Source organism: Gigantopelta aegis, chromosome 10, assembly GCF_016097555.1.
Source record: "Gigantopelta aegis isolate Gae_Host chromosome 10, Gae_host_genome, whole genome shotgun sequence".
In the NCBI taxonomy this organism is placed as follows: Eukaryota; Metazoa; Mollusca; class Gastropoda; order Neomphalida; family Peltospiridae; genus Gigantopelta; species Gigantopelta aegis.
Genome location: NC_054708.1, coordinates 24,343,797 through 24,368,766, shown reverse-complemented (window position 1 = coordinate 24,368,766; position 24,970 = coordinate 24,343,797). Strand labels below are relative to the sequence as shown.

The window sequence follows — 24,970 nt, the reverse complement described above, 5'->3', positions numbered from 1 at the left end:
CTCGTCTCTAGGTATGATCAGAGATACGATCTTATATAAAGTATATATTATTATGGCACGTTTAGTTCACTAGAAAACACAACAAAACACAATACACTTTGGAATCTGTATTAACCTACGCTGACACATGTACTGCCGCAGTAGTTAATTAATAACAACAATAATAACGACCCAGAACTGATCACTTAATTAGTTAATCTCTAGGTGTCTAGTTTACACAATATGCTAATCACTTCACCGTGACACAACACCCACACGTGTGATAATTGAGAAACGCTAACACACACACGTGCGATAATGGAGAAACGCTTCCAGGGGAACTTAATTAATAAATGAATTACAACACTATTCCTAACTGGTTAATTTGTAATTAACCCTAACTACTCATTCAATAACCTTGTAACACAGAATTAATACTGGTACCTATCACAATAAAGACAATAACCTACAGTTTATCTAGGTCCTCTAGGATGACTGGCTAAGCTTTATATATATATATATATATCAGAACGGTGAGCTTACAGAATACTGCGTCAGATGACCGGCAGCACCGTCTAAATAATATTGGTATAATACAGTATTAAAATATTTAAAGTCACATCAATCACATCAAGGTTATACACAGAGCAGAAAATATATATTTACCAAAGTCCCGTCTGAACTAATATAGATCGTTCAGTGGACGACGTCCGTGCCCCTGGATACTTCCCAAATGTTTCTCGTCGATATATCTAAATCCTAGCTATTTATTCAAAACTCTCAGAGACAGCGAAAATCGCCTGGGGGTACAAGGCGGTACCTCACGTATCATGTGGATTTTCCACAGCCACCATGCCGGCATATTTTTCTGCCATACCGCGAGCAATCCCCTGGCCATAAACAGCACTACCGGAGATATTACGTAACTACTAGCCACATGGCCTCCACACCTGCGCTGGGTGGGTTTTAGAAAAGCTCGATGACCGTCGCGCAAAGGTATCACGTAACAAGTTGCCCATCTGGGCTGAAGTGCAATTTGGAACTGCACACGGCCCTCTAAAACAATTAATATCGCCACAGGCGAAAAGAAGTTAAGAGCATGTACCGTCACACACCCCCACCTCAAAAAGGATATTTCCTCTACTCTAGGAATAGGGAAATATACTACATTAAAACAAAAAGTGCGTTAACCGACGCATCCGGGCATTTATAACACATGTAATAATAAGGTAACTACCAGTAATCACACTGAGTCTCTGAGTCCCTGGTATGCAAATAAAATATATAAAAACAAAACAGAAATCAAGAATGTCAACACATTATCATAACGTTCAACTTCGGGACAGGGCATCAGCGATTACATTGGATGTGCCCTTGATATGTTCAATGGTAATTGGGTATTCTTGCAGAAGAAGACTCTTTCTCAAACTCTCTGGTTGGAGGCTTTCATTAGGATGGTCCAGTCCGTCTTCGTCTTCTTGGAACAGCACAGATCCAGCACCCACGTCACTGGCACCCACAGCTAGCTTGAAAAGCCTTCGGTACTCTCGTGCTGCCATCACGGGAGACGAGGAGAGCATCTGCTTGAGACGGTTGAATGACTTCTCGCATTCATCTGGCCAATGTAACTTCGTTTCCTTCTTTTTCAGCGTCGCACGTTTTCCAGGTTGTCTTCGATAGGCATGCTGTCGAACCGGTGTAGCGTTGGGTTCCAAGCGCACATCCTGGCTTAAGGTATTGGTAACCCTTGGAAGGTCCTGACAAATGGAAACATTGTCTTGCATCAGCGTAGTCAACTTTGCTCGCTGGGGGCTCAAGTCTGCTAGAATCTGGCTGTTGGTTAATTTGATCTCTGCAGTCTTGACGTCATCACGGGAAATTGAGTGACTCTCAATTTGGACCGGTAGTACTGGAACTATCGGCAGTCTGTTAAAATAACCTTTTAGCAAATTGATGTGACAATACCTACTTTTCCTAACCCTATCAGCAGTGTTTATCACATACCCTGTCTCATTAACCCGTTTGTGCACAACATAGGGCCCGAAATACCTGTTCTGCAATGAACCCCGTTTAATGGGAAGGTACAGCAGCACCTTATCCCCTGGTTTAAATTCCCGACTCCTAGTCTTCCTATCAAACACTGATTTTATCTTCCTCTGAGCATGGCTCAGTTGCTTCCTAGCCTTCCTATCTCTAACTCTCTTATTCATTAATAGTCCCTTGTCCATATCAGAACCTGACATCTGATCCTCCATCTCACCCTCTGTTAACAATGTAGTGCGAGATGCCAACAATTTTGGATCAGCCCCCTGCTCTAGAATTAACTCTTGTCTATTACAAGGTAAATCCCCTCTATCAAACACAACTGGTTCAATTCCCCTCTGCGGGAGATCAACAGGTTCCACCACATTTAATTCCTCAGTTGACTTATCTACCATTTTACTGATAACGTCATCCACTCCAATTTCATGGCTCACACACGTATTAGACAAATCAAAAATATCCTCTGGGTATCGTGTTACCCTACTGGCCATAGCCCTAGTCTTTACACACGCAGGATATCTAATCTCATCAACCTCACTCTCTTCTATTGGTAAAGTGCTGTCTTTAATTAGTAATTGGTCACATTTCGGCTGACAACACTGACTAGTCAAATCGTTACCCAACAAAACTCCTATGTTTTCAACAGGCAAGTCCTTCACAACACCCATAACGACTGGTCCCGTCACAAACTTCGAACACAAGAAAACGTTATGTAACCGGACAACCATTTTTCTCCAGTAACTGAGGTTAAAGCCAAACTACGTCCTGTATCTGAATTCTTAATACCAGCTAAACACCCCGACGTGATCAGCGACTGACTACAGCCTGTATCTCGATAGATTGATATTGCCTTAGGACTCAATTCTTGTTTCACATCACAAACCATACCAGTGGACACATACGAGTTTACTTTCTCTGCCATGGGACTAACCATTAAGTCTCTCGCTAACGGAGCTGACCTCACTAAACCGACCACTTGCGCATTATCGCGTTTCCTTTTAAAACAGTCCCCGACAAGATGGTTATCCTTTTTACAGTAACTGCAATGTGGACGAAACGTTCGTGCATTGACTGATAATGCAGGCTTATCCTTACTTTGCCCACCAGGTGCATTCCTTGCCTGACTAGCTGACCAACTAGATGACTCTCCCCGATAGTTACTTTCCCGGGAAAAACCTGGCTGAAATTTCTTCTTATCACCCTGTTGTATAGAGCTAACCTGTACTGCCTGAGCCTTGTGTATTAACACGTAGTCATCTGCCACTATGCCTGCCTCCTCTATCCTTTTGACATCACGATCCTCTAAATGAATACGTAAGCTAACTGGTAATCCATTTTTAATGCCCTGTAAGATCAACAACTCCCGTAACTCGGTATATGACTCTACCTGATGAGACACCACCCATTTATCAAACATCCCTGCCTTCTTAGCCACAAACTCACTATAAGACTGACCCTGCGTTTTTCTCAACTCGCTATACCGTAAACGATAATCCTCAGGTCGTAATTCATACGCCCTCAACACTGTCGCCTTAACTAGGTCGTACTAACTTGCTCGCTCATCACTCATTGAATTATAAGCTACACTAGCCTTCCCCTTAAACTTAGACACGGCTAACAATGTCCACTTAGACTGCGGCCAATTTAGCTGCTTAGCGGCCCGTTCAAAAAGTTGAAAGAACATATCTACCTCCTGGTCATCAAATACAGGCACTGATCTATAAGCCTCCGACATGTTAAACCCATTTCCTGCTTCTCGTCTAACTTCTTCAGTATTCAATTTTAACTCATGTTCCACTTTTAATTTTTCTAACTGAAATTCTCTATCCCTCTCTTCTCTTTCTTTCTCTCTCTCTCTCTCTCTCTCTCTCTCTCTCTCTCTCTCTCTCTCTCTCTCTCTCTCTCTCTCTCTCTCTCTCTCTCTCTCTCTCTCTCTCTCTCTCTCTCTCTCTCTCACTCTCTTGCTCTCTCTCCCTCGCTTCTCTTTCTCTATCTCTATTTCTATCTTCTCTATCTCTATCTTCTTTCTCTCTATCCCTCTCTCTATCTCTCTCTCTCTCTCTCTCTCTCTCTCTCTATCTAATGCACGTTCTTCTCTTTCGTATTCAAGTTTTTTAAAAGCTAATTGTTGTTCCACACTTAACTCATTTATCTCTATCTCTGGAACAATCTCACTGTCTTCCATAACAGGCCTATCACCAAAAACTTCCTGGATAATAATTGTCTTTATATCACCTAAGGTTTTAGCTGATGTTAAATCAATTTCCCGCTCACTTGCGATTTCAACTAACTCGGCCTTACGTGCTCGCTTAATCTCCACTACACTGAGCGTAGGCCTATCCAGCAAATTCTTATCCATGTTTAGATATGACGCACTTATTATTAATTAATTTTCTAGTGAACAACGTTGCTACTTCTGGTTATTTGTAAAAATAATTTATAAAGCCCCCATTTACAAACAATACTGTTTTTTTAAATATGCGTGTCCCGTTTCAGATCCGGGACGAGCGCCCCAATTTTCTACTCCTGTCACGGGGATTCTATAATACCCGTAACTGAATAAAACACGATTGTCCAAATATCTCTCCTAACTGTATATCTATTAGATCTCTCTGTAACAGGCAGTTATACCCGCTGTGGCTCGTCTCTAGGTATGATCAGAGATACGATCTTATATAAAGTATATATTATTATGGCACGTTTAGTTCACTAGAAAACACAACAAAACACAATACACTTTGGAATCTGTATTAACCTACGCTGACACATGTACTGCCGCAGTAGTTAATTAATAACAACAATAATAACGACCCAGAAATGATCACTTAATTAGTTAATCTCTAGGTGTCTAGTTTACACAATATGCTAATCACTTCACCGTGACACAACACCCACACGTGTGATAATTGAGAAACGCTAACACACACACGTGCGATAATGGAGAAACGCTTCCAGGGGAACTTAATTAATAAATGAATTACAACACTATTCCTAACTGGTTAATTTTTAATTAACCCTAACTACTCATTTAATAACCTTGTAACACAGAATTAATACTGGTACCTATCACAATAAAGACAATAACCTACAGTTTACCTAGGTCCTCTAGGATGACTGGCTAAGCTTTATATATATATATATATATATATATATATATATATATATATATATATATCAGATATATATATGAGAACGGTGAGCCTACAGAATACTGCGTCAGATGACCGGCAGCACCGTCTAAATAATATTGGTATAATACAGTATTAAAATATTTAAAGTCACATCAATCACATCAAGGTTATACACAGAGCAGAAAATATATATTTACCAAAGTCCCGTCTGAACTAATATAGATCGTTCAGTGGACGACGTCCGTGCCCCTGGATACTTCCCAAATGTTTCTCGTCGATATATCTAAATCCTAGCTATTTATTCAAAACTCTCAGAGACAGCGAAAATCGCCTGGGGGTACAAGGCGGTACCTCACGTATCATGTGGATTTTCCACAGCCACCATGCCGGCATATTTTTCTCTGATCGTCAGACTGGCTGTCGCCATACCGCGAGCAATCCCCTGGCCATAAAAAGCACTACCGGAGATATTACGTAACTTCTAGCCACATGGCCTCCACACCTTCACTGGGTGTGTATTAGAAAAGCTCGATGACCGTCGCGCAAAGGTATCACGTAACAAGTTGCCCATCTGGGCTGAAGTGCAATTTGGAACTGCACACGGCCCTCTAAAACAATTAATATCGCCACAGGCGAAAAGAAGTTAGAAGCATGTACCGTCATAATGGGGATGACAACCGGTGGCAGTAACAGCCAATATGACTGACAATCTGGGACTAGTGGAACCAGGGCTAGTGGAATCAGGGCTAGTGGGGCTAACTCCCTTTGATATAGCAGTCGTGCTGCACTGGCTGGGGCGAGAAATAGCCCAATGGGCGAGCGCTTTGCCACTTAGCTACTTCCCGTCCCCAGAAATAAAAAAGAAAGAAAAGTGACATTTGTTGCAATGAAACTATATCAATGGTATGATTCTTTCTTCAAAACTTTGAAATTTGAAACTTTATTTCGGTACACCCAGGCCTTCAAACGATAGCATTTGAGGAATTATTTGTACAATGGGTATTTACACTGACAAGATAAAAACAGGAGCTCTTCGTAAAATACTCTTATACACAAACATAATTCAAACTAGCTATGCACTCGTTTTAAAATGAAGACACGTGGTGACAAGGTGAACAAATATAGCAATAGTAGCAATATATCTAGTAATAGTGGAGATGTCTGTCTATGGTTTACTGAATTTACTTGTAATTTCGGAAATTCATTTTGAAACATTCCGGAGGGTGCTTATGCTATTACAATTAAATATTCCTTTACATCTTAGTGTGCTAGGTTTTTTTTTAAAGGAGACAGACCCTAGTTTCAGCCCATGAAAATGCACACTAAGTTTAGTTAATCTACAAACCTGTAACACATTTGAATAAAGTACAATTGAGTCAAGCATGAGTCTGTGACTTTAAAATGGTGAAATACCCTCTAAAAATAGACTAAATCTTGACTCCATAACTGTTACTTCTCGGACGCACGTGCGTTTTTTTTAAATATGACAAATGCATTTTGTGATTTTGGATGACCAAAAACACTTCCAATGTACGGACGTGGATAATCTAAACAATAAAATCTAAGTAAAATATGATCTCAGTTATAAAAACCGGCTCTAATAGTCAAAAATATGCCCTAGTGTTTAAAAACTAGGGTATGTCCCTTTAAATAATAATATGGAATCATGAAATAGTTACATTTAAAACGCTGTGGAACAGCTGGCGAGTGAACGTGTCTTTAATTTCTAATTGTACATGCCAACTGCATCGTCTACTGATTATTAAAGAGCCGGCCTCGGTGGTGTCGTGGTTAAGTTGTCGAACATAAGGTTGGTAGGTACAGGGTTTACAGCCTGGTTTTAACAACTCAGTGGGTAGTTGTAAGACCACTATATCTTCTTCTCTATCACTAACCACTAAGAACTAACCAACTGTTCTGGACAGACAACCCAAATAGCTGAGGTGTGTACGCAGGGTTCGCAGCCCGATACTGGCTACCACCCAGAGCGAGTTTATTGACTCAATGGGTAGGTGTAAGACCACTATACTTTTTTTTTTATCACTAACCACTGAGAACTAACCGACTGTCATGGACAGACAGCCTAGATAGCCGTAATTGGATATAAGCACGAAAATAAGTTGAAATGAAATGAAATGATCATTAAAAATCACTAACTAACAAGCATGCTCACCTGTTGTGCGATAAATCACAAGATGGACCTATCCTCGCCGACTTCCCTCCTTGCTCGACTCTTACGAGTTATTTCACATTCCAATCAGATGTATAGTTTGTGGTATAAGCTGTGCCGTGTTATGTTGATAGACATATATAGATAGATAGATAGATAGATATAGATTTTCTTATTAGAACAATTTATTGTATATAACTGCAATCAGAATACTAACCATGCACCATTCGAGCGTTGTTTGCTTTGCAAAACGTGGTAATGTTGCTTTCAAATGTTGCCTCAATTGATGTAGATACCGATAAGAGTACGCTTAGTAAATGTAGATCGTTTGATGAGTATAAACAGCTATGCTTCGATGCAATTAGAGATAACATTGATTTGTTGAATGCATGCATGACAAATGCAGAGACATGTTCTCAGCCAGATATAAATAGAATGGTTACTGATTTTACTGATATACTTCATGATATAACGGATCCTTTCTTTAAATGTAATAAGACACGTAATTATGTCTCCAAAGTGGACAATATAAAAAACTAGAACAACTGATAACCCATGGTTCAGTCACGAATGTGTGTGTCTATACAAAATATACGTGGAGGCATGACGCATTTTAACTAGGGGCTGGACGTAGTTTAGCGGTACAGCGCTCGCCTGATACGGGATCGATCTCGGATCGATTCCCGTCGGTGGGCCCATTGGGCTATTTCTCGTTCCAGCCAGCGCTCCACAACTGGTATACCAAAGGCCGTGGTATATACCATCCTGTCTGTGGGATTGTGCATACAAAAGATCCCTTGCTGTTAATCGAAAATAGTAGCCCATGAAGTGACGACAGCGGGTTTCCTCTCTCAATATCTGTGTGGTTCTTAACCATATGTCTGACGCCCCATATAAACGTAAATACAATGTGAGTGCGTCGTTAAATAAATTTTAAAAAAACAACATTTCCTTCCTTCATTTCATTTTTAACTCTCAGAAATCTCTAAAGAATAATAATAACTTGCACATTTGTAAAAATGCTTACAAAATATTAGAAAGTCGTCAAAGTTGGCAAGGAAATCAGCTAGAATATTTGAGAATACATAATCCTCAAAAAATAATTGTAATTTCTCCAAGTCTAGACATCAAAAGCCTAATGTACCTATGTGTGATTTTTTTTTTTTTTTTTTTTTTTTTGATCATTTAAAGAAGTAGTTAAAACAAATTCTAACTGTTCAGGAAAGCAAGCTGGTCCAGATGTGGACTTTATAAATTATGAAATCTTGTACGAACAATTAGATTGCGAAATAACTGATGATTAAATAATGTTTGCGATAAAAATTTTGAAGCGTGATAAACGTCCTGTCTATAATGCTATTCTAAATTAATTTCTCATTGAATTAAAAAAAAAAAAAAAGTTTAATGTAAATTTAAATTCGGGTAGGTTCCCTGCTGTAGCTGTCATTGTCCCAGTTTTTAAGAAAAGAAATACTAAACATTTAATGTTGAATTTAAGGACTTTTTTAGTTCGGTTTAATACGTACATTTCAAGTATTTTGCTTAGCTTAGTAACTGGTTTAACGTGTCCATATACCACTAGGGTTTCGAACACGCCTATCCCGAGTCCGGTCTCCGATAGGATCGGGGGTCTGACTCGGGACAGGGATAACCTAACAAATAGGGTTAATTTTGAAATTTTGATTTATTAACGCCAAAAGTATTTAAAAAAGGGGAAAATTGGGGTTAATAAGTTTTGGCTGCACCCTTAAAGTAAAATATTAACATTCCTAACCTATATAAATTATTAATATAATATAATTTCGGCGCAAATTTAGATGGGCTGGTATAAAATTAATAATAATTATTAAACAATATTTATTAAGCCCATGGGAGGTTAAGAGGAAAGGGGCTGCCAATCATATTTTAAACATTGGTGTGACCAGGTGAGGGTCGGGAGTATGTTGCAGTACTGTGATGAAATATGGGGATACTGTAAAGCTGTTTCAATAGAAAAGTCACATTTTGATTTTTATAAGGATATTTTAAAAGTTAAAGGTTCCAATAACCAATATTATGGTATATTTTGAACCATGTCCTATGTACGCAAGCATCGTATATTAAAATACTGGTTCAAATTACTTAATACAAATAATTATATATATATATATATATATATATATATATATATATATATATATATATATATATATATATATTGCAGACTGCCTATGATGAACTAAGGTCTAAATGTGAAAAGGTTATTAAGTGGGCAACTCATATCAAACAATTATTTGGCTCCCTAGGATTTTATGACTTGTGGTTAAATCAGGATTCACTAGCAATAATTATCATCAGTGCAAGCAAAATGTTATAGGCATATTACAAACATCGACTAAATGTTCTTATCTTTGTAAATTCTCAGTAAAGGATATGACTTTACAGAACTACCTTATAACATATATTCCAGATGTATATAAAAGGGGCATCACAAGATTTTGATTGTTTTCATATAGCTTAGTTATTGAAGTTGGGCGGATTAATAATATTGATAGATGTAGTTTGCGTATTTTGGAAACTTGGAGAGATTGAAGATGAGTTTCATAGTGTATTATTTTGTCCATTTGTTTATGATTTAAGAGTTTTACATTACAAAATATTATAGGGTGCATCCATCTACATGTATGTTTAAATTAATACAGTTGCTAACTACAAATAATATTAAAGATTTGTGTAATTTAGGTAAATATCTATTGAAAGTATTGAAAAACCGTGAAACCTATGTCATTGAAAGAAAGAAAGAAAGAAAGAAATGTTTTATTTAACGACGCACTCAACACATTTTTTTTACGGTTATATAGCGTCAGACATACATGTATGGTTATGAGCCACACAGATTTTGAGAGGAAACCCGCTGTCGCCACTACATGGGCTACTCTTTCCGATTAACAGCAAGGGATCTTTTATTTGCGCTTCCCACAGGCAGGATAGCACAAACCATGGCCTTTGTTGAACCAGTTATGGATCACTGGTCGGTGCAAGTGGTTTACACCTACCCATTGAGCCTTACGGAACACTCACTCAGGGTTTGGAGTCGGTATCTGGATTAAAAATCCTATGCCTCGACTGGGATCCGAACCCAGTACCTACCAGCCTGTAGACTGATTGCCTAACCACGACGCCACCGACACCGGTTCCTATGTCATTGTTACTTAGAGACAAAGTCGAATTATTGCACATGTTCTATTATATTCTCCTTTGATTTTAAATAATTCTGTTTTTATTTTACACCTTTCATTCGTTTTCCAGCATGTTATTTGTATTTATATCTGATGAGTAGTTATCTGGTTATTGCTCAAAGTTTCAATAAAGAATTGAATACCAATATTCGAAATACGTCTTTTGCTGTTAAAGGGACATGTCCGAGTTTACTGCATTGTAAAATGTTTCCGACTAATAAAAATATTTCCACGATTAAACTTACATATTAAATATATTTTTATTTTTTTTTTTAGAATATTAGTGTCTGTATATTCAATGTGTTTCTGGTCATCTTAATATTTGTAAGAAGCCCAAACTGGATTTTGTCTTCAAATAATTTTGTACGTATATAACATATACATATTTTAGGAAATAAAATGAAATTTAACATAGTACAAATAATAGAACGCCCAGAAACACGTTTAATACACAGCCACTAATATTGTATGCAGAAAAATATATTTTATATATAATTATAATCGTTAAAAAGTCTCTGTTAGTCGAGATCACATCTTAAACATTGCAGCAAACTCAGGAATGTCCCTTTAATCAACAAAAAGAGCCCGCTTGGCGGTAGCGAGGTTTAACCGGAATACTTAATCAGTTGTCATGCAGTGGGCTAAATGATAATGTCCACTGTATAGCCATTGTACTCGATGACGTTAAATATCCTACTCATTTGTTTTCGTGTACAAAGAATCCTCACGTGTGTGTTATGAAATATCATGCATCTCCTTAGCGGTCACGATGGCTTAGTGGTTACACGCCATGGTGACGATGCATGGCTCATTATAAAGGTATAAGGTCCGCGGATTTGATTGTGTAGATAGTAATGTAGTTGGCCTTAAGGTTGATAGTTACAGGTACTCACTGGCGTAGAAAGCGGGGGACGGGGCAAGGGGCATGCGCCCCCCACCCACCCATACCCACCCACATTTCCCAATCCAGCGGTAGCTATGGTATATTTATATATATGGTTTATATATATATATATATATATATATATATATATATATATATATATATATATATATACACTTGTGTGTGTGTCCGCGCACGCCTCCCCCCCCCCCCCACACACACACACTAACTTTTAGGCATCTCCAAACGCCACTGGTACACGGTTCACAATACCAAACATGTGTAAAGTCCTACAACAAATAAAATAATAATAATAATAATAAATCGTGTATGAAAGTTCGGCATGGATTGTGGTTAAACAAAATTGAGGTCCGATAGGATTACTAAAATACTACATCTATCCTTGTGACATGGCGGGACGTAGCCTAGTGGTAAAGCGCTCGGCTGATAAGCGATCGGTCTAGAATCGATCCCCGTCCGTGGGCACATTGGGTTCTATCTCGTTCCAGCCAGTGCACCACGACTGGTATATCGAAGGATGTGGTATGTGCTAGCCTGTCAGTGGGAGCGTGTATATATACGATTCTTTGCTACTAATAAAAAAAAAAATGTAGCGGGTTTCCTCTCTAAACCTATATGTCAGAATTATCTAATGTTTGACATCCAGTAGCCGATTATTAATAAATCAATGTGCGTTAACCGTATCTTCTTAATAATTGCGTTTTCTGGTGTAGTCCTTGAATCATTGGACTGGCTGGTGGGTACTGCGTTCGCCTCCCATTACCGGTTACTACCCAAATCGATTTAAACTACTCATGGGTAGGTGACTTTTTTTCACTAACCCTAACCCAACATCACTAGAGCACATTTATTAATTAATCATCAGCTATTGGATGTCAAACATTTGGCAATTCTGACACATGGTCATCAGAGGAAACCCGCTACATTTTTTTCCTAACGCAGCAAGGCATCTTTTATATGCATTTTCCCACAGAAAGGAAAGTACATACCACGGTCTTTGACCAGTTGTGGGTGCACTGGTTGGAACAAGAAAAAAACCAATCGGTTGAATGGATCCACCGATGTATAAATTAAAAAATTTAAGACGCTACTGGGACAGCGTGCTTGAATATAAATGCAAAGAAACAATGTGGGATGGAATATATTATTATGTTGTAGGCAGGGGTTCTTTTTATTTTTCAGGTTTTCAATTATTATTTTTTTTTTTTTTTTTTTTTTTTTTTTTTTTTTTTTAAATGCTACTTAAATTTCTGTTGCACAGAAACAACTGCCGATATAGTATTGATTAAAAACCGCTAATATAACAAAGCAAATAAAAATATCGAAATTTCTTTAAACCATCTGTTGTAATTACGATGTTATTAAATGTTACCTGATAACAGAAATGATAAATCACAAGTAAACTAAAAATAGAAGATTAAGCAAACTGTAACTGCAGGTAATTACCCGTATGTTGATGATTAGTATTGGTGGTCGGTTTCTAAAACATACCCAATTACCTGTAAAGTATCTAGGTAGCAAAGACTTTTTTTAAGAACCTGATAAAGTGAGGTAATACCAGGAACAAACATGGATTCATCGAGTCATTAAATGTGGATTACAGTCTGTAGTATAAGCCAGACAGTCAGGTTTAATTAAAAAGGAGAAAGAAAAACAAAAGTCGGGCAAGTCGGTATATTGGTTTAAGCTGGTAGGCACCGGGTTCGTATCCCAGTTACCGACTGAGTCGGACTCCGATCCAGATGATTTTTGAACTGGTATGCATATTCAACGATATATAATGCATATTATTGCTTAATATCAACAAGTATAATTTTATATTTAATTAATAAAACGGTTAAATGTGACGGCTATTATATATAACGAGCGCAGCCATTTTGTACCATCCTAGTGAATACGCCCTCTGGCGAGCCGGTGGTTACGTAATACTTAACGTGTCACTTCATGAATTAGTCTTAGAACTGAAGAAACAAAACGTACCTGAAGCCAGCATGAAGTATATATTATTTTTTAATATAAAATAAACCACCATTGTCAAAGTGTCGAAATAACTCCATACGTTAACCCACGTACTGAAATGATAATCGGAGTGTTTTATTAGGTAATAGACCTCTTTTTTATTAGGTTGACAGCGTGCGAGAACCGTAGGTTGACCTTGTTTTCTTTCGGTATTCTCCCATTTGTTACACACCATATAGGTTGCACTATACCAATTAATTTTCAGCTGGGTCGAAGTTCGAGGTGCACCGAACTTTTGATAGAGAAGTTAACACCACAAGTCCTGTGATTGGTTATAAATGTGAGTGTGTTGGTTGTAAAAAAAAATAGTTTCATCTGCGCTAAAAATGTATGCAATTTTATTTGATGTAGTACCACCGTGTCAAGTAGCCTTGTGCTTGGAACATGTATGGGGTACCTGTAACAAAAAAGTACTCAAATTTTGTGCGAAACTAGGGGTGTTGCAGAAACATCTGGTTATACCGAAAATGAGCCATGAAAGGTACCATTTTCTGCAGTTAATACTTTGAGGTAGGGGTTGTAGTACTGATATTTATGGGTCACAGTTTGGTTGATATATTGCATATAGTGTTTTTAAATACAAACGTTAACATGGTCGCCTATGGGATTTGAATTGGTATAGTCCAACCTATAGCACTTATTCAGTGCATAATAAAAAAGATTATGATTTTTGTGATTTAATTAAATTAAACTACACTATTTGATTAATTAGCCGTCACTCGGCCATGCAAGTTCACAATGACCTTGACCTTGACAATAATTACTGTGCATAGCTCTGAATGGAGTTTGAACAAAAATTAGCACTGAGGAAAAGTTGGTTTTGACCTATAATTCATACTATAAAGATTTGAATGTTTTTATTTACATGGTGTTTGACTTCCCATATACAACTGCTCTTAAATATGTTAATATATCTAGGCAGTCTGAACTTAGATTTTAATAGCAATTTATTTTTATATTAAAAATAACATGTGCCAATATTGGGATAATGTCTTTAACTTCTATAAACATAGCTAATGTTTCATGTATGTACTTCTGATAGCTTAACTTTTTAAAGACCTTGATTTTTATTGTCCTTTTGGCATATTTATAGGGTGCTAAGTCATATTTTAGACAAATTTGTAGTTTTAGGGGAAACAAAATTTTATTTTGAAGAAAAACTTTACCAAAGCCATAATTAAAATTTTGGTCACTATTGTGCCTTCTGTTCTCATTTATACATAACAATAAGCTTGTTAAACATATCTTTAGGTCTCCAGATCAAATCTTTTTCTTAAATAATCACTTAGTTTGCTCCCATGAAGTGTATTTTAAGTGTATACTAGATTTAGAACCAATTTTTCCAGATTTGATTATCTACCTTGGTGTAATTTGATGATTTATTTTATTGTTAATGCTGTATTATCCAATGTTAATAGCTAAATGATATGCTGGATTACAGATTGTAGGAATACATCCAATATACATATTGTATTGATCTGGATTAGAAAATAATGCAATAAAATAGATGTTCGGGTAATTATGTCATTTAAAAACAGGTTTTTTTAGTAATGAATCAAAAATAAATATGCGACAGCTGCATGATAATTCCAGATATCACACCTATTAAAACCTCCAACTACAGTAGGCTATAAATAAAATATAGTCAGGAATATTGGTGGTTGCCAATGGTTTTGATGGTCCAATTTGAAAATCTGCATAGCTGATGGATTTGAAATTCCCGCACATGGTAACTTGAAGATGCCCACACTCAGCATACAGGATTTCCTTCCAACAGTGATGTGCAGGACATTAAGTCATTACTTCATACAGATGTAGTCACGTTGGTTTTTCCTTCCTCAGACATTGTATTGTTTTAATACTGATATTTCTTTGATGTGCCTATTGAGGTCTTCATAATCTAGGGGTCAGTCAAGTACATGTGTTTCAATGGAATAAATTTAAGGAGTTGAGGTACTCTGAATAGCCATGCTGTCTCTACATATATAGCTGAGCACACACACACATCTGACAGTAAATATCTTCAGGAGTATTATTTTTTTTTTAAATTAAAAATTCAAATATGGCATATTGCATTTGTACAAAACTGTACAAAATACATGTGCTTTGTGAGGTGTACATTAAATTAGGTTGCACTGTAGAAACAACAGTTTCAGTGAGGTTGTCAGTTTATGTCAGAAGACACCAGATCCTGGTTGTCATAAAAACACATGATTCGCCACCTTTTGAAACATGTATGTTATCAGTATAGGTTGCACTATATCAATTAATTTCCAGCTGGGTCGAAGTTCGAGGTGCACCGAACTTTTGATAGAGAAGTTAACACCACAAGTCCTGTGATTGGTTATAAATGTGAGTGTGTTGGTTGTAAAAAAAAATAGTTTCATCTGCGCTAAAAATGTATGCAATTTTATTTGATGTAGTACCACCGTGTCAAGTAGCCTTGTGCTTGGAACATGTATGGGGTACCTGTAAAAAAAAAGTACTCAAATTTTGTGCGAAACTAGGGGTGTTGCAGAAACATCTGGTTATACCGAAAATGAGCCATGAAAGGTACCATTTTCTGCAGTTAATACTTTGAGGTAGGCGTTGTAGTACTGATATTTATGGGTCACAGTTTGGTTGATATATTGCATATAGTGATTTTAAACACAAACGTTAACATGGTCGCCTATGGGATTTGAATTGGTATAGTCCAACCTATAACAACAATGCGACCACCAAGTAAAGGGCCGCAACTCTAAACGCGTTTTATCATTTCGCCATCAACGCGACCCCGAATATTTACATGTCAAGACAAGACAAGACAAGACAAGACAAGACAAGACAAGATAAGACAAGAATTTATTACACTCAGGCCGTATTCTACGGCATATGAGGACATGTGTTCCATGGTAGGACATGGTTTACAGGAGCAAACATAGTATAATTATAATATTGGTAGTAGTACAGATATAATACAAATGCAAAAATCAGTAAATGAGATATTTTATCAATGGTATATAAATATAGCTTATGATGTAGTAAATAATATGTAATATGTTTGCTACTTACGGTTTCTTAAATTTATTCATGATTTCTTTTATTAGTTTGCATGTGTTTTTTAGATAACTAATTCTGTGGGTATTCATTAATTCATTATACTTCAACGTACTTGGTTTAACATAGAAATATGGTTTCAAAAGTAGTTTGCGGATATCTGTGAAAAAATTACATATAAATAGGTAATGATATTCGTCACCTATGTCGTTCGTTTCACAAAGTGTGCAAAGTCTGTATTCTAAAAGGGTATTATTCCATCGTCCTGTTTCAATTGGTAGGTAATGGTTCGCAGTTCTGTATTTACTAAGGTTGGACCAGATATGTTCGGGTAAAATGTTAAAATATTTTTCTAAGCTAAGATTATCTTTAATGATATTGTAATTTTTTCCTTTGGAAGATATATTTTTATCACTGTTCCAGTTTTGAATGTACTGGTCATGCTGCCTTAATTTTATTTGTTCTATGTAATATTTTAGTGGATTGAAAGTTTCAATTATGGCTTTACGGTCATTAACGGCTGACTTAATAGTCAAAAATCGATAGTTTTCGTAAACTAGAATGATGAATAACTTAGTTTACGTGATTTTTATTCTTTAGAAGGGAAGGGAAAGCAGGAAATTGTTTTTCGCAAGTATGGGTAATGAATTTATAATTATTTTCAGCCATCAACACCATTTAAATGTATATATTATAATGCAAAATAGTTTTGAAAAACGATTTATGTCAATGTCATAACTAAAAATCACCGTAAGTATAGAGAAATGATTTATTGAAAATTGTTAGTGTTCACCGGATACTGTTCTGCCAAGGGACATAAACCTGTTCGGAAGTTCGTGCCACTAATTTGAGATTGTTTCCTCAGTAGCGGGCATATCTTAGACTTGTATGCTTAAACTTGCTTATTGTATATACATCCAAAAATAATCGATAACAAATATATTTCTTTTGAAATAAATAAATTACAATAAAGATTTAATGAGCATAAATAATTTATAGTGTTGATTATTTCCTACATTGTAATGCATACAGTTGTGAGCCAAAGGTTTTCAATGTTACAATTGCAAACCAGAAGTATAAATTGTAATACCTGAACATGATAACATGACACATTATCATGTTTATTACACTGTAAGGCAAGAATTCCTTTTTTCCCCACTATATTATAAAAAATATATATAACATTTGGGTTAGGGTTAGAATTAGGGTTATGGTTAGGGGTTAGGTGTCAGTATATGTTGGTGGTCCTGGTATGCATCTTTTCAACACAAGGCTCATGTTTGAGTTTTAACGACTCAGTGGGTAGGTGTAAGGCCACTACATCAAATAGCTGAAGTGTGTGTGTGTGTGTGTGTGTGTGTGTGTGTGTGTGTGTATGTGTGTATATGTGTGTGTGTATGTGTGTGTATGTGTATGTGTCTGTGTGTATGTGTATGTGTGTGTATGTGTATGCGTGTGTGTATGCGTGTGTGTGTGTGTGTGTGTGTGTGTGTGTCTGTGTGTGTGTGTATGTATGTGTCTGTGTGTGTGTATGTATGTATGTATGTATGTGTGTGTCTGTGTGTGTATGTGTGTGTGTCTGTGGGTGTGGGTGTGTGGGTGTGTGGGTGTCTGTGTGTGTGTTGTGTCTGTATGTGTATGTGTATGTCTGTGTATGTCTGTGTGTGTATGTGCGTGTGTGTCTGTGTGTGTGTGCGTGTCTGTGTGTGTATGTGTGTGTGTGTGTGCGTGTGTGTGTGTGTGTGTGTGTGTGTGTGTGTGTGTGTGTGTGTGTGTGTGTGTGTGTGTGACAAGGACAGCGTGCGAGAACCTTAATTGGAGATAAGCACAGAAACCAATAAATGAACCAACGAATTTCTCCTTAATAACAAACAACTACCGTACAACTGTCGGTCAGGCTCTACCCGACAATTGGGAGGATAAGACGCTTTTCACAATAGACCTAAATGGTTAATAAGTAAAAACAAATCGTATAACCCGCAGCAGCAGATAAGCCGCAGTGGTGGTGGTGTGGGGGGAGGGGGGGGGGGGGGGGGGCAATTTTCAATAAAACGTATAGCCCGCGGACTATACACGTGGAATTACGGTAACCATTAGTCCCCATCCTGGACAAGACGCCCTGATAGCCGAGATGTATGCCCAGGATCGCGTGCTAGAACCTTAAATGGAAATCTACAACCATTAAAACAAACTGAAAACAATTAATTAATTAATTAAAAACGTGGTGTAGTGATACAAAATTTGCACTCTGACATCGGCTCCCACCCAAAATGAGTCTTAAGGCGGTGCCACACGGTACAAGTGCCTCGTATGAAAATAGCAGATTGTGATAAGACAAACATTACGATTTCATCGGTTGCTATTCAATGGATTATTTCCTTAAAAAGGCACTCGTGTTGTGTGGAGTCGCCTTAAGTTTACTAAAAAGTAATATATTTATTGTAATCTTAATGTCATGGATGTGCATGTGCGTATCAACATGCAACCTATTTCTTATCTCAAGATCGTTTTTTTATTATACGGAAATCTGAATAAACATATGTATAATATCATACGCAATGCTGGATAGTAAAAATAAATTGACAAAATTATGATGGTTATTGTTAGTTTTTACCAGAAAAAATAAAGGAATATATCGTGCGCGCGCACGCGCACACATACACACACATACACACACACACACACACACACACACACACACACACACACACACACACACACACACACACACACACACACACACACACACACACACACACTAAAACAGCATCTTTTATATGCACCAAGCTATAGGCTGGACAGTATGATACAATGGCCTTTGATGGTTGGAATGGGGATCGACCTTGCGACCCATCGCACCTCAGGATAGCGGCCTGTGTGTCATTCAGTGAACCATGGAATCACTCGACATCTGTCAACACGTTATGGTTATTAGTTATTAGTTGGCTGTATACATGAAGGCGATTTCAAACGACGGTCTGGAGCCCATTTCACAAAACTAGGCTTACAACGTTTTGTGAAATTGGACCCTTCCCTTTAACCCTAACACTAGTAGCCTTGTATAAATTGTTGATGTCTTTGAATCTAGGTCCTGACAAAACGACACTGTTGACGAGTTGTTCATCTAGGTCTTTGGGCGTCTGAACGGGGTCGACCTTCAGCGTTTTGTGGATGGAAATTGTTCGACAGTCAGCCATCACACACTGACACATGAAGTATATTGGCTACAGCACGCTGATTGATTTTGTACCCATTGGCCTACAGCCCTGATGTTACGTTGTAGTCTTCGTACTAGTAACGGGACACTAAAGGTAGCCGCACACTGCCCTTGTGGGCTACGGTTTTTGACCGGCGCCTTATTCGCCGGCGTCATTCACAAACGACGCCGGCAAATATCAAATTATTTTGATTTCTGCGGTCTTTATCAGTCATCGGCTATTGGATATCAAACTTTGGTAATTTTGACATTCTTAGAGAGGAAACCCGCAACCTGTTTCCATTAGCAGCAAATGATATTTTACATGCACCATCCCACAGGCAGGACAGCAAATACCACGGCCTTTGATATACCAGTCGTGGTGCACTGGCTGGGACGGAAAATATCCCAATTAAGGAATGGGTCCACTGAGGGGGTTCGATCCTTAGGTGAGCGCTCGACCGACTGAGCTAGATCCCGACAGAGAGAGAGAGAGAGCGAGAGAGAGAGAGAGAGAGAGAGAGAGAGAGAGAGAGAGAGAGAGAGAGAGAGAGAGAGAGAGAGAGAGAGCCAGAGAGAGCGCCAGAGAGAGAACGAGAGAGAGAGAGAGAGAGAGAGAGAGAGAGAGAGAGAGAGAGAGAGAGAGAGAGAGAGAGAGAGAGAGAGAGAGAGTATAGTGTTTGTTCAGATAATTACTAGTATAACCTTCTGCTTCGTATTTCTATATTTGTACATTTATATCAACTTATGGCTATGTCAGATAATGCGATTAGTGCTTTGAGACATGTATATGAGCTTTATTATTCCCAGATCCAATTGTCAATTTAATTCGCCAACCTTTGCGTATTAAAACCTGGCTTTGAATATATTTACAGCCCAGCTCCAAGGTGAACCGATAGTTATTGACTATTCGGCTCAATTCTAAAACGATTCTACTGTCTATCACGAAAATATTTACAAGACGCCCGAAACTTGCACATCTTAGTAGAAGCAAATAGGTAGCTATACAGCGGTCAAGGTCGTTTTCTGGTAATGGAATACACAGGATTATTTCCATAAATGGAACGTTAATTCTAATTAGGCGCGTACTCAGGGTATTGTGCAAGGGGCGGTCTAGACCGTGGCGAGCGAAAGTTTTAAGGAGGTTCGGGTAATGCTTCCCCGGAAAACAATATTACAAAAAATCATTGAAGTTTGTGTGTGTGTGTGGGGGGGGGGGGGGGGGGTGGGTGGGGGGGGGTGGGGGGGGGGGGGGGGGGGGGGGGGGGTGGGGGGGGGGGGGTGTGTGAAGAGGCGCATTCCAATAACTTTAGGTGTCAAGTTATTTCTAATCCACCACTAACTGATATTGTGATATCCCAGGTTTAATATGATGGAATTAATGTTCCAAGACATGAAATGGCATCCATTTTGGACGTTATCTTGAAGTTCTCAAAACCATTATAATGATGACGCAATACTCTGGGCTACTCAAATTAATGCAGAAAAGATATTATGTAGGCTACAAATAGCACCTGAAAGTCGTGAGGTGTCAAGGGATGGGTAAAGTTTTGATGACCCATATCTCTAAAACGAAAGGTCAGATTTATTTAAAATCTATACACTAATCATAACGCACAATATGTAAACGTATACACCAAACATCATCGAAATTGAAAGAGATCACGACAATTATCGATCATATTCATATGGAATGTCTCATCCTCTAACAGCTGCAATGAAAGTGGACTACCCGAGGACAGACAGACATGTCTTATTTAACGACGCACTAAACACATTTTATTTACGGTTATATGGCGTCAGGCATATGGTTAAGGACCACGCATATATTGGGAAAGGAAACCCGCTGTCGCCACATCATGGGCTACTCTTCCGGTTAGCAGCAAGGGATCCTTTACATGCAGCATCCCGCAGACAGGGTAGTATATACCACGGCCTTTGATATACCAGTCATGACGCACTGGTTGGAACGAGACATGGACTACTGAGGAAGTTGTATTTCAATATACACTTAAAAAAAACTAATTCCACACGACTAGGTGTGAAGATATTGCCATTTTAATCAAGAAATCTCCTTTTTTATCTTTTTAAAAAATGTTTTGTTTTAATTATTATTATTATTACTTATTATTATTATTATTATTTTATTTTGTTTTTGCTTGTTTCTCCTTGTTTTGTTGTTGTTGCAGAAATGTAATAGAGCGTTGTCACAGAACCAGACACCTTTAACACTGCAACACAAACCGTTTTAAAACTTAATAGTGAGATTGCTGAGTCTGCTCTGCAATACGGTGATTTACATTCACGCCAAGATTGCGTCGTGGGCCAGTTGTAAATCTGGCGTTTTGGCAACCGTAAGATCGGCGATAAATCCTTTACCATCAATCGTAGCTACGATACCGTTCTGAAACTGGGCCACGGATTACACTAACACAAAACGTGTAACATTATTACGAATCATCTGTGACATAAGTACCAGTCAGTTACAAATATGGAACTATGCGACCCGTTAGCCAACGTTTATGTAGATATGGGCCCCTTGACAGTTCGTCGCTTTGTGTGTTACGTGTTTCAATTCTGCTCGGTGATCGAAGTGACTGGGTTAAACTCATAAGAGACCATCTTGATTTACTTCTAGCTTAAATGACCAGACTGGCTTGACAAGAGCGGTAATGTTATTATTCGCAAGGGTCGGTTAGAATGGGTGGTTTCATCACGTTTGCCAATACCACTTAATCGGATCTCCTGCTTTGGGAGCACAGCTTACAACACCAAAACTTGTAAAGTGTTGGATTATGTTATTAGCATTTAGGTGGAAGATAATACAGATTGTGTTTCCATTGAATACCAATACATCGGATTCAGAGGAATAGTACGTACTATTAGTCCTGCAGCAGTGGCAGCAAAATAGCCCTATTTTGTTTGTTTTTTGTTTGTTTTGGGGGGGGGGGCAACCAGGACTGGAGAGAGAGAGAGAGAGAGAGAGAGAGAGAGAGAGAGAGAGAGAGAGAGAGAGAGAGAGAGAGAGAGAGAGAGAGAGAGAGAGAGAGAGAGAGAGAGACAGACAGACAGACAGAGAGAGAGAGAGAGAGAGAGAGAGAGAGAGAGAGAGAGAGAGAGAGAGAGAGAGAGAGAGAGTACCCTTTTAACATGTCTCTATACCACTACGGTTTCGGGCATCCAGGACTGGAAAGATAACATTTGTCACTATGGCAGAAAGTGATTTTGGTGTGTTGACGCCATGAAAACATAGGAATGCATTTCTAAAGTTTGTGCTAACAAGAAGATGAATTTCCACCATAGTAACACTGTTATCCTCCCGACTCCGGTAACCTTCACGTTTGGTGGCCCCTGCTACAGGACTATAAGCGTTTTAATTTAATGTTGGTACGTGATGGGTTCACGTATAGAAGTACCACATCAACTGCGCTGATTTCATTCGCCAAATACTAAAAACAAAAATTTAACAAAGGAATGAACGAAAGAATGAATGAATGAATGAATGAATGAATGAATGATGATTATGATAAAGATGATGATGATGATGCTGGTGTTGATGACGACAAAGACAATGATGATGTCGATGGTGATGTGGTGGTTGTGGTGGTAATAGTGGTGGTAGTTGTGATTTAATTTTAACCTAATATTTTACACATATTCAGCTAGCCGCGATGTCTTTACTTACTTACTTATTCCCGTCGTCCCTTCTGCGGCATAGGCCACTGACTACAGTTTTCCAGAGTTGTCTTTCCTGGGCTCTAGTTTCAAGCTGTCTCCACGTGCATTCTGTCTTCTTGGTGTCCACCTGACGGCCTCTTTTTCTTCTGCCTTCCCGCCTGTTACCAACTGCGGTTGGACTGCTGGTGCTCCCTTGCACCTTCCAGTGCAGGCGGTCCCTCCTTCACCTCCCAACCTTTCCTGTCCTGGGCGGAGGATTGTGCCCAAGACAGGCGTGCGCTACAACAGCTTGCTCTGGATGTGCACGTTAACTCCTTTGGCTTTGGCATCTTCTATATACCTTGTGGGCTCCACGTCAGAGCCTGCCTGGTGATATTCGATGCTGATTTCCGGAGCGTATGACCAATCCATCCCCATCGTCTCCTTCTAATCTCACCTCTAGCAGCCAGTTGGTGTGTTCGATGTTGCTGATGGAGTCTGGCCAATGGATCTGGAGGGGTTTTCTTAGAAGTCTTTACAGAACATTAAATTTGTTAGCAAACAGTACAGCACTGCCACCACAGTTTACTCGTGTTACATAATAGCAGCAAAGGGATTTTGTTTTAAAATGCTCATACCACAGTGTTGTTTTAAAAAGTATTACCAATGAACCAAAGTCCTCGGTATCTCCAACTAATCAACAAATTGCGTAAGATACGTCTTTAAAACTGATCTAACAATACTTTAAAAAAAAAAAAAATCTTTTTTATTGATTAACACCCACTCAAATACTTTTGCCTTATTTGTAATTGAAGATTTCAGGCGTAAATCGCGATATAAATAAACATCTTTTTTTTTTAATTTAATTTATTTATTTTTAGTTAAAGGCTGTTTCGCCACACAACGCGATACGCAATTCGTAGGTTTTAGATAGTCGAATAGCAATGTTTACTTTTTGACGTCAGAAGAAGGGAGTATCTTCTGTAATGTCATTCTAGTAGCACAAACGATTTGTACCTTGCTTGAAGAGTGGATGAGTATTGCCCTCTGAAATACAAATATGTGTCGTTTTTATTTGGATAAGATACTAAATTACATTTTTACTGCCCTGCCTTATTTATTTTCGAAAGAAAGAAATAGAAGGAAGGAAAGAAATGTTTTATTTAACGACGCACTCAACATATTTTATTTACAGTTATATGGCGTCAGACATACGGTTAAGGACCACACAGATATTGAGAGAGGAAACCCGCTGTCGCCACTTAAAGGGCTACTCTTTTCGATTGGCAGCAAGGGATCTTTTATATGCACCACCCCACAGACAGAATAGTACATACCACGGCCTTTGTTACACCAGTTCTGGAGCACTGGCTGGAACGAGAAATTGCCCAATGGGTCCACCGACGGGGATCAATCCTAGACCGACCGCGCATCAAGCGAACGCTTTACCACTTGGCTACGTCCCGCCCCGAAAGAAATAGAAGTTAAGAGTGTATTTCCTAACTAATTCACTTATTTAGGAAAGAAGGGGGGGGGGGGGGACGTGGCGGGAGTTAGCTCAGTCGGTTGTGTGCTCGCTTGAGGTTCTTGCGTCGCATGATCTAACCACCTGGG

At 38.4% G+C, this 24,970-nt stretch overlaps 1 protein-coding gene across 2 annotated transcripts in view; it reads right to left on the bottom strand.

The window, feature by feature from the left end:
• Positions 1 to 7,526, bottom strand: part of LOC121384319 (alpha-(1,3)-fucosyltransferase C-like) — a 56,732-nt gene extending 49,206 nt beyond the window's left edge. For both annotated transcript variants that reach the window (XM_041514654.1, XM_041514655.1), the window contains exon 1: positions 7,327 to 7,526. The gene's annotated coding sequence lies outside the window, so the exon portion shown is untranslated. The remainder of the gene's footprint in view (positions 1 to 7,326) is intronic.
• Between the last annotated feature and the right edge of the window lie 17,444 nt (positions 7,527 to 24,970).